General features: G+C 45.0%; 1 pseudogene; it reads left to right on the forward strand.

Annotated features, from left to right (window-relative positions):
• Positions 1-1,898: 1,898 nt before the first annotated feature.
• Positions 1,899-9,999, forward strand: LOC119827898 (annotated as a pseudogene).
• The last annotated feature ends 1,318 nt before the right edge of the window (positions 10,000-11,317 follow it).

Below are 11,317 nucleotides of genomic sequence, written 5' to 3' on the forward strand. Positions count from 1 at the left end.
TATTATGAATAACAAATGTGTTCCTGATAATGCTTATTCTAGAAACTAGATATGCCGGTTTCTTTCTACTGAATGTTTTCCATCTGTTACTGGTTGAGAGTGACGTGCTTGTATACAGTGTGTTTTGAGCATGTGCATTCCCCACTTAATGACCTCGTGGGTTCATCCACAATTTCATGTCTTTTTTTTCCCCACTTGGTTCAGTTAGTGGTGCCTATATCCCCATCAGTGTGGACGCATCTAATGGAGTGTGGTTGGGCTTCCTTCCAAGGCCACACACACCCTTTAAACTGACTCTCCCCTAGCAGCCATTGGCTGTCAACAGCTCCTCCTCCAGGGGTAGGAGCTTAGGAGTCTTCCCACCTGCATGCTGGAATGTAGCCTGGCTTGATCTTGTGCAGGCAGCCACAGCTGCAGTGAGCTCCTGAACCCATCATGGCCAGAAGACACTTTGACCCTGCTTAATTTCTTTTCTAACACGCCTACCGTAGCTTCCGTCAGTGATTCATTCAACACCGAAATCATTGCTAATCTTTCCTATGGCTGTGCCCGTAAGTTAAGCATAAGGCTGTATTTGCCATATAGGTTGGTAGGTCAGGTGGTACTAGTGGGAAATCAGCCTATCCTTGTACCTTCTTGAAGAAAAACTATTGGTTTGTTTCTGTCCATGTGAATTTTAAGGCTGGACTAGTATTAACAGTGACAGGGCCCTGCGGGGATGGCATGGGCATTGAGCGTCCCAGACCAAATCCCACGTCAGAAAATATTCTTGACTCGGGTCTCCAAAGCCGACTCAAAAGCATGAAGAGTCTGGTAATTTAAAAGGCGAAGGATGGCAAAGAGTAGAGAAGGGAGAAATAAGGGAGGAAAAACCAATGTGTAATGAGCTGCCCCTGCTGTGGTCAGGTAGGGTTTAATCTTGCCAGGAGTCTTCTGAGATGTTGGAACGCACTCAGGTTGCTTCACCAAAGGAGGGAAAGCCGGGCCATTTACATTTCTATCCCATAGCTGGGGTGAGACTCCAGAGTGAGGACTCTGGTTTTAAAAATGGCCATCACCTACCTACACAACACGTGCATGCTCGCACACAGCTGGAAGAGGGTAGCTGTCCCCATTCCGAGAATGTCCACTCAGTGCAGGAGACAAGAATGGATGGGGAAGATGAGATGGGCACTGGCAGCCCTTGCTTGTTACAATCACAGTTTCCTTGCGATGCTAATAGGAAAAGTCTGTTCTTACACTTCCCAGGTCTGTGCATTTCTGAACTCGGCTTATTTTATCCCTGTCCCTTTACAAGACCTCAGCATTGCCTCGAAAGTGAGAATGTCCAACAGTGACAATTATCTTCGGCTTCTTTTCCTATCTAACTGACCATGCCTCTCCATTTAGGGACTTTGGAAAAATTGTCTGATTTCTACCACTAAGACCACTCCAAGGCTTTGGGAATATCTGCAAGTTTTATTCTGGGCTTGGTGCCTTCCACCAGGAGTGTATTAGTGGCTGATTGTGCATACCCCACCCCTGGAATTGGAGGCAATTACGGATGGAAAAATACTAAAGACAATGCTTTGACAGGGTCTGCAGCACCAAAATAGAATTAAAAATAATCGCTGTCCTAATTGGTTCAGTCAAATGCCCCTTTCTACTTACTCCACATGGCAGAATTAAGAAAAGACGTCCCCATGATACAAGGAGGAAGTGTGGGTGACCACACCAGGCTCCACAAGGGACATGCTCCTAAGGAGTCTACAGTTCAGCCTCTTGCTTCACAGCTTCCAGATCTGACCTGGGACCACGCAGAAGGCTGACGTTTTATTGATAGTGGCAGCATGGATGTGGCTACTTAGGATATAAGATTCCTTTCAAGCTCTTCCTGTAAGTAGCCTGAACCTGTGAAGATGGTTCGCTACTCTCCTGACCCAGAAAACCCTACAAAATCATGCAAATCAAGAGGATCAAACCTTCAGGTTTACTTTAAGAACACCCACGAAACTGCTCAGGCCAAGGGTCTGCACATCCGAAAAGCCACCAAGTATCTGAAAGATGTCACTTTGAAGAAGCAGTGTGTCCCATTCCGACGGTACAACGGTGGAGTCGGTAGGTGTGCCCAGGCCAAACAGTGGGGCTGGACACAGGGTCGGTGGCCAAAAAAGAGTGCGGAATTTTTGCTGCACATGCTTAAAAAGGCAGAGAGCAATGCTGAACTGAAGGGTTTAGATGTAGACTCTCTGGTCATTGAGCACATCCAGGTAACAAAGCACCTAAGGTGCGCTGACAAATTTACAGAGCTCACGGCTGGATTAACCCATACATGAGCTCCCCCTGCCACATCGAGATGATCCTCACTGAAAAGGGACAAATTGTTCCAAAGCCAGAAGAAGAGGATGCACAAAAGAAAAAGATATCTCAGAAGAAACCGAAGAAACAAAATCCTTTTTTTTTTTTTTTTTTTTTTGGTTTTTTGAGACGGGGTTTCTCTGTAGCTTTGGAGCCTGTCCTGGAACTAGCTCAGCTCTTGTAGACCAGGCTGGCCTTGACCTCAGATCTGCCTGCCTGTCTTAAGAGACCCTCTAAGCACTGTGTTTTGTTTAAGCTCTTGTTGAAGGGAGAGTGAAATTTAGCCAAGTACCTGCAGAATTTTCAGCTTAAGCTTCCAGGCTGTCCAACCTGGCGGCACAGAGCTGCAAAGAACACAGAATTCTCAGCCTGGAGGCTGGTTTGCATCAGTGCTACGTAACGTGTGGGGAGGAGAATGGTGGCAGGTCATCTGGGAGCTCCTGGAAGAGGCTGGGGCTCAACATCTGCTGTGCTAGGTCTGAAAGGACCCTAACTTGAATGGGGAGACAGCATGTTAGCAGCAGAGCATACCATGCCGAGTGTCACAATGCAGGTAAGAATAAGGTGATGTCAGGAAGCTTGCTGGAAGGGGAGCAGCAAGGACAGGTGTTTTCTAGAAAGACACAGGAACCCCAGGTTCAGCAGCCATTCATATAGGACTCAGAGAGACTGTGTGAGAGAGAGGAACACACAGGAAGGTTAAGGTAGCTGAGAAGTCAGCGGGGATTTATCTGCAGGGGAATTATATGCTCACAAATGATCATATGTGTAGTGGCTTATAATCACAGAAACTTCCTCTCTTCCTGTGCGGGGCCAGCGTGTGGGACAGAATCAAGGTACTTAGCAGGGTTGTGCTCCCTTCTCAGGCTCTCAGGGAGAGCCCTTGCCTTGCCTCTTCCAGTTTCTAGTGGGTGCTGGCCTTCCCTGTCTTGTGACTGTATCGTTCCAACCTCCATCTCTGTTGTCATCTTGCTGTGTCCTGTCTCCTCTGCTCTCTTATTGCCTTTTAGCACTGAGCCAAATATGAGACTCATTTCTAGTTCCAGTTATTTAAAACATATGACATAATCCCTTTTTAGCCATCTAAAGTAACCTTCACAGCTCTCAGGGGTTAGGGCATGGTCATCTTTGGGGGTCTTTTCTCAGTTTATCACACCACAAGAGGTTTTATTTATCTAGTGTGCATGGTGTATGTGTGTGTGCATGGTGCACTAGTGTGCGTGCACTTGTGTGCGGAGGCTAAAGGTTGACACTGGGTGTTTACTCCTTGCCTTATTTTCTGAGGCAGGGTTTTTCACCGAGCCTGGAGCTCATTAATTTGCTAGGTCCTCATGCTTGTGTGGCCAATGCTTTAACAACTGAGTCATCCATCTCCCCAGTTCCATTTTTGTTTGTTTGTTTTAGACAAGATCTCCCTGTCACAGAGACTGGTCAGGAACTTGCAATCCTCTTGCCTCAACGTTCTGCCTGCTCCATTGTAGGCATTCACCACCAGGTCCAGCTACAGTGAGATCATAAGCATGATAACTCAGTCGGGGTTTCCAGAATCTTTCAGGACATGGTGTGGCACAGTGAGAAAGGACACCCCAAAGCCACTGTTAACCTAGTTTGAAATAGGGCAGAAAGAACAGTGGATCAGTGAAGCTCCATAGGTAGGCAGCTTGGAAGCTTGTTAGGACAGGGCTCTGGAGCCTGAGAAACCCAGAGGTAGGTATTTAACCTCCTTTCATGACCCTCTTGACTGCTGCTTTTTTTCTTTTTTTTTTGGGATGCGTGTGTCTATGTGGTCCTGTCTGGAACTCTGAATGTAGATAGTTCGTCTCCATCTGCCTCTGCCTGCATACCTGGCTTCACTTCGGAGCTTTTGAACTCCTTCCTGTACACAAACATAACATCTTTATTCTAGAGGCCATCACCCCACTTCCCCTTTTGCGGCCAAAACCACATGGCTGGGGTCTGAGGAGTGGGACCTGTGCCGCCGCCTGTGCGTGCTTAGAAAGCATTAATTGGTTTGGGGACTTTTTTTTTTTATGGATAAAAACAATACCACCACTGACAAAGCAGTGTTACAGGGTTTTTGTTTGTTTGTTTTAATCTGGGGAGGTGAGTAGGGACCCAGAGGAAAGTATTCCACCTACAGGCATGTCTGACCTCTTGACATTGAGACAGGACATTGTCATCTACAGAGTTCACGCGCTAGAACTGTGTCCAGTAACTCTCAATATTATTGACTGCCAAACTGCAGTTCGGTCAAATTCATAGCTGTTCTTGGCTGCATCCAGCCTGCTAGCTGTACATGGGGGATTCTGAAATAATTGGTGTTAGGTATAAGATCATCTGTAGATGAATTGGGACCCTGGTGTCTTCCTTTTTTGATTCAGACATGGACACATTTAGGGAAATAAAGTAATAGACCCTTGTTACATTATGCAATTATTCATGGTTTGGAGAAATGTGGTGGTCACTATGCCAAGCACTTAAAAAAAACAGCATTATGGGCTGGAGAGCTAGAGAACTAGCTCACTTGGTGAAGTGCTGGCTACACAAGTATGAGGACCCGAGTTCAATCCCCAGCAGTTACATAAAATTCCACGCACATCTGTAATCCCAGAGGTAGAGGCAGAGGGCTCTCTAGGGCTTTGGGGCTAGTCCAGGTTCAGTGAGAGACCCTGTCTAAAAAAATAAGGTAGAGAATGGAAAAGTACCTAACTACAGCATACACACATATCACAAACACACACACACACACACACACACACACACACACACACACACACACACACGTCCATGGACACACACAACTCCAAAACAAGAATGGCTCTATCATAGTAGCAATGATCTTCCTCATAATAAGTGTCTACAATTTAGCGGTTCTTAGTAGTTATGCAACAACCACTACCACCATTTAACATTTCAGTTATCCCGTTAGTCACTCATACCACTTCTTCCATCCCAGCTCTAGCAGGCGTCCACGGATCCACTCTGATCATGGAGTTGCCTACTTTGGGCATTCACATAAATGGGCATAAACATGATCTTTTGTTATGGCAGTGCCATCTAAAGCAACAGAAGTTAGTTCCTAGTGTCATTTGCCCCAGAGTGAGCCTGATGCATATGTCCTGAAGAGTTCAGAACTCCTGAAGAGTTCTGTTTGCTGAACAGCGAATGTGGCATAGACAATGAATGGGGGGAACCTGTAGCCGTCTTTGGCAGGGGTCTCACAATAGGAGAAATGGTTTTTCTGACCCTTTGACTCAGAGCAGCACACAAAGCCACACACAGATGTTCTCAGCCCATACTCACGTTTTCAACATTTTCAAGGGGAGGAGGCGTTGATTTCCACTCTTTGCTGTCTAGTTACTACATCCTACCCATCCGTATACTGTTCTGAGTCAGGGGCTGTGAAGGGAAGAGAGGGAACATATCAAAACTGTGCTACCAGCAAAGCTTACAAGAGTTGATTATGTTGGGTGTATAAACTGGGATAAGATTGACTTCATAGTTTTTTTTTTTTTTTTAAGGGCAGTTAGTTTTGATCAGGCTGAGCACACAGTATATAAACAAAATGAGTACATGGTTCTAAGTGACCTCAAAGCACATTGCTAACTTGGTCACAGGCTGGGCCAAAGTTTGGTTTATAAAATGCAAGGTACAAGAGGCGTTTCTCAGAAAAATCAGCCCCCATTTGCTTACTGGCTTCTTTCTCTTACTGTGTTTTCAGGGTTCATCCATGTTTTATGGATGAGTATTCCCTTCCTATTGTGGAATAAGACTCTATCACATGGATTATTACCTTGTATTTATCCATCACATACTGGCCACTATAATATCTAGACTTTTTGTATTATTAATAAAACTTCTATGAACATTTGTGAACTTTAAAAATGGATTTATGAGTTTTGTTGTTCTTGGTAGAAACCTGAGAGTAGAATTGTGAGGTCATATTATTTTTATTTTGTAATTTTGGGGGAATAGCCATTTTGGTTTACCAAGTGTCTTTCCCATTTGATATTCTTACGAGCAGTGTGTGAGGGGCTCAGGTCTGCCACACCTTCATCAGCACGCATTCTGTCTCTCCCCCACAGCTAATCTCAGGGGCCAGGGAGCTACCACACTGTGTTTTGGCTTACATTCCTGTAATGTAATGGTGCTGCCACCTTTTTAAATGTTTAATGGGCATTTGTGTATCCGCTCAGAAAATGTGTCTCTTCAGAGTCTTTGACTATTTTAAAAATTGGTTGTCTTTTGTTATCGAAGTAGAAGAGTGGAAGAGTTCTTCCACATTCTAGACACAAGTCCTGGGAGTTTTTTTTCCACTTGCTTCTGTCTGTGTGTGTGCCTTTTGACCACAACAGAGGCTTTTAATTTTTATAAAGTTTGTTGTATTCTTTTGCGGAGCTCCATCTGCCTTTGCCTCCTGAGTGCCAGGATTAAATTGTAGTACCACCCCAGGTTCATTGTATACACTCGTTGCTCGTGCTTTAAGTATCTTATCTAAAACAGCGTTGTTGCCCAAACCAAGGTCAAGATTTATCCTTGTACAAGCTCATAACTGCTTTATGATCATTAGCTCTTATATTAGGTCTGTGATCCATTTTGACTTAAGTTTTGTTTGTGGTATGAGGAAGGAGCCCAGCTGCATTCTTTTGCATATGGACCATTGAAACGGTGTGCCAAGGACTTGACACCATCTATCTCCTTTTCACCTCATAAACTCTGGGTAGCAGTGGTGGTTCACGCCTTTAACCCCAGCACTTGGGAAGAAGGGGCAGGCGGATCTCTGAGTTCAAGAGCAGCCTGGTCTACAGAGTGAGTTCCAGGACAGAGAGGGCTACACAGAGAAACCCTTTCTCCAGAAGGAAAAACAAAACAAAACAAAACAAAAAGCAAGAACTAACACCACTACAAACCAACCGAAAAACCCTATGGGTAGAATTACTGCCTTGTCACCAGTGAAGACACCAACTCTTAGATCAAGTAATCTGCCTGCAGTCACATGACTGATGGATGCAGGAATCTACATTTGAACTCACACTCTTCTGACTCCAGCACTACTCTATGCTTTGAAGGCATTTTATAAACTAGAAAGCAACAGCATAGAAATGCCGAAACCCTGAAAAGAGCAGGCTTCCCAATAGGCAGTGTCTACAGAAAGAGAGCATACCGACAGCCCAGGGCTGAGAAAAAGGACACGAAGGCACAGCAGGACCAAAGGCACAGCAGGACCGCTTCCATCTGTTCATCCGAACAGTGGTTCTCAGTGTTTACTTTATTACATGGTTTTCAACTAGGACAATGGATATCTTGACTTTGGTGACTCTTGTATGTGTAATTTGCATAAAACTCCCCGGTAAGGCACCAAGGGCATGGAATTGAGGAGGAATACCAATATTTGGTGGTGGGATGTGCCCTCTCTCCTGGGCATCGTGTTAGAAAAACATCAGTGATAGAAGTGTGCGTACCGACACGTCCAGGTATACCAGTTGTTATTTGGATACGTCCAGGTATACCAGTTGTTATTTGGATACGTCCAGGTATACCAGTTGTTATTTGGATACGTCCAGGTATACCAGTTGTTATTTGGATACGTCCAGGTATACCAGTTGTTATTTGGATACGTCCAGGTATACCAGTTGTTATTTGGACACGTCCAGGTATACCAGTTGTTATTTGCTGCACATAGATCCTGTCTAAGCGTCTACGTTTTTCATCTTGATACTGTTTTGTTCTCTCCTCATTTCCCTGAAACGGTCAAAATCTCATCACAGACTGCCATTTGTAACTTTATCTACTCCGAGAGCGGGAACTGCGTATTCCTTTACCAGCACATAGCTCTTGAGTGTGTTTCAAGTGAATAACAGACTAGTATGAAGCATGAATCAGCAGTCCTGTGAACAGCAGGGTAGATTAGTTTTAAGACATCTATGTAGGATTCTCCTCCAATAGTAGATGGCTGTTTGAACAATGGCCCAGTGGTACAACGGGCTCTTGTATGAATGCTCCCATTCAGCTCTGTCTGCTTTAAAGCGGGCTCTGCAATCAGCTCTAAATGTTTCTTCTTTGTGGCAGGGGCCAATTTGGTCTCAGAAATTCCACCTAAGGATCTATGTGCTTCGTTCTACATTTGTGCCAACCATGTAGTGCATGGAGTATGGCAGTGCTCAGCTGTGTGAGATTAGCCAGTTAGGGGACAGAGAGGCTGCCTGAGGGTAGAGGGACCTTCCAGATGACTGCAGCTTGAAGGCTTTCCTGCATTAAGAGCAGTGCGCAGTCCTGTGGCTTGCAAGAGGCACTTCTTCCTCCTGCTGCAGGCTGGAGTTCTGCATTTAGAACCTTGGTGGGTGCTGCCTGTGGCACAGGGTTGTCATCTGCTGCAGGTCCTTCATCAGTGCACAAAGAGGCTGCACACTTAAATTGAGAGGAAGCCTGTTTTCTTCTTTTTAAGTTTTTTTTTTAACAGAAATTCTTCATATCTTTTTAATATCTTGAACAGATTTGTATTTCCTCTGAGATAACTTGGTGTCCTTTGCCTGGGTCACTTAGAATGAGTTATAGCCCTAAGATTTTCAGGGCCTAGAAGTCTGTATGTCATCTTGAAGCATTTAAAAATTAAAAAGGTAGCTAGCTATATAATCATTAAATTATGTTTCATCCTTCACCATCAACAAACATGCATAAAGCGATGGATGGCTTTTATATGATCGAAAATTGGCAAATTATCAGAGATGGCTGAATTTGATCAGTATCAGTACAATTTTAGAATATATTACCATAGTGATGAATTCCATTTCAAAATAAAATAATTTTTCATATTTTAGGAACTTTTCCTAGTATATTCCAAACTCTCTATTGAAGATAAAGGTAAGAAATATAGCATATTTAACATGTGCTCATTATTAAATTCACACAGAGCTGAAAGTTTTTGACTTTTAGAAACAGTAATTTTGTTAGCTTTTTTTTTTTGTTTTGTTTTTTCTTTTCAAGGCAGGGTTTCACTGCTTTGGCGCCTGTCCTGGAACTAACTTTGTAGCCCACACTGGCCTTGAACTCACAGAGATCCGCCTACCTCTGCCTCCTGAGTGCTGGGATTGAAGGCGTGCGCCACCACCGCCCAACTTTGTTAGCTCTTTGACACAGATGCTTTTTTTGATTCAGTCTAGTGTTCAATGCTTTAGAATCAGTGTCATGAATCTTGTGCGTTGAGTCTAAACCTACATGTGTACACAGTTAAGAACAATGTCACCCCTTAACCTTGGTGTGAACTGAACTGTTGGTGTGAACTGTTGGGAACACTTCTGGAGCTGTAAATGGCGGTGTGGTGAGAAGACAAGGGAACAGATACGCTCAGCCCTGCTGGGAAGTGCGCTGTACTACTGTGCAGGAATGCTGTCCTCAAGGTAGCTGAGTGGAGGAAGCTGCCCCGGTAGCCTGCAGTCCCATGCACTGGGATGGAGTTGCCTTTTGTCTCAAAGATCTAAGACAGGAGATGCAAAGAATCCCTTATTGGGGCCAGTTATTAATAGAAGGTTGTATAATGTGTGTGTGAGCTCTCAATAAGACGTGTCCATGTGTCCATTAAAGTATCTGTGTGTGTTTGCCATTTGCAGGTCTCCTAAAGCATTGCCCAAGAGCGGAGCCATTGGCACTCTCAGGGCACTGTGATTCTAGGTCATGGAGGGAGATTAACGAGATGGTTTTTCTAACCAAACTCTTATTTCAGGAAATAGAGGAGGGTGGTCCTTGCTTTTCTCTCAGCTAACACAAACAAGCCTTGCCTGCTGGCTTGTCATGGTAATCTGAAGTCCTGTTCTGCTTGCTGCCTGTTGACTTTTAGGGCTGCAGAAGATAGAATGCGGTTTTTCATCCATTTAATCGGTCAATAAGTATTTGTCAAGCATCCTGTTGTCCAGATGTTATTTGTGATCTCATGATGCGGAGGACACAGACTTGAACATGTATGATAATATCGTGATCCAGGTATGTAGGTTTGCTTAAAAGTGCCACTGGGGCACAGAGGAAAGAAAAGCGGCCCACACCCGTGCTGGGCGGCTGGGAAAGGCTTCCTAGGTGGTAGAATAAGGCCAGCTCCTATTAACTGCTAAGTGCCCCCTCCACTCCAGACCTGTCTATCTAGTCGTGTTTACTTCCCAGTCGCCTTCAGAAGCCATTGTGCTCACCGGACAGTACAGAAGCAAACAGCCTGGGATCAGAAAGGCTAATAAGCTACTTGATCAAGGCCACATAGATGGCAAATGATAGAGCCAAAGATGCAGTTCCCAGACGCTCCTGACTCCAGTGGGTGGACCTGGCACTGCGTTCTGACGTTTGATGTGTAAGATATGGCCGGTAAGGAGCATCCGGGCAAAAGCTGCAGCAACTGATCTTAAAGGTCTTCCTTCTGTATTTACACAAGTGAGAAGCATGCTGGGAAGCGTGCTCACCAGGATGAGGTCACAGAGGAGGGGAAGCAAGAGCGCCCTGACTGGTGTGCAGGCCTAACTTCTTGGTGTATGTGGATTCTCCCCTCAGCGTTCTTACTCTCCAGAAAGCGTTGGAGGGAGTACGGAGGAGGTCTGAGTGATCTTTCAGTGGGTGCTTCTGAAGTTCCCTCTGTGGCCTCCTTTCCCTTTTTGGGAAGCAGGGACAGTGCTGGGAACTGAACCGAAAGCCTTGCACATGCTAGGCAAGCAGTCTCTCACTGAACTACACCTCGGCCTCAGTGCTGTTCTGAGCCAATTTAATCTTAGGATCAGTCTTCCCCAGAAGCCAGTGTTCTAGGAGAGCAAGCTTTCTGTCCAGTCTGGAAGATCCCGTGAGTCCACACGGATTCTGTTACGTAGCCTCAGTCATGATCAGAAGTAAAGCGTTCACCAAACACAAAACTATCTGGTTCTCCTCAGCCAGCTTGTCATCTGTTCTTAGGCGTTGTCCAGTTCATATTTCCCGAGCCATTTCCCCTAGGAATTAGGTAGGAATTGCA

The sequence above is a fragment of the Arvicola amphibius genome, chromosome 12, assembly GCF_903992535.2.
Source record: "Arvicola amphibius chromosome 12, mArvAmp1.2, whole genome shotgun sequence".
NCBI classification, from domain to species: domain Eukaryota; kingdom Metazoa; phylum Chordata; class Mammalia; order Rodentia; family Cricetidae; genus Arvicola; species Arvicola amphibius.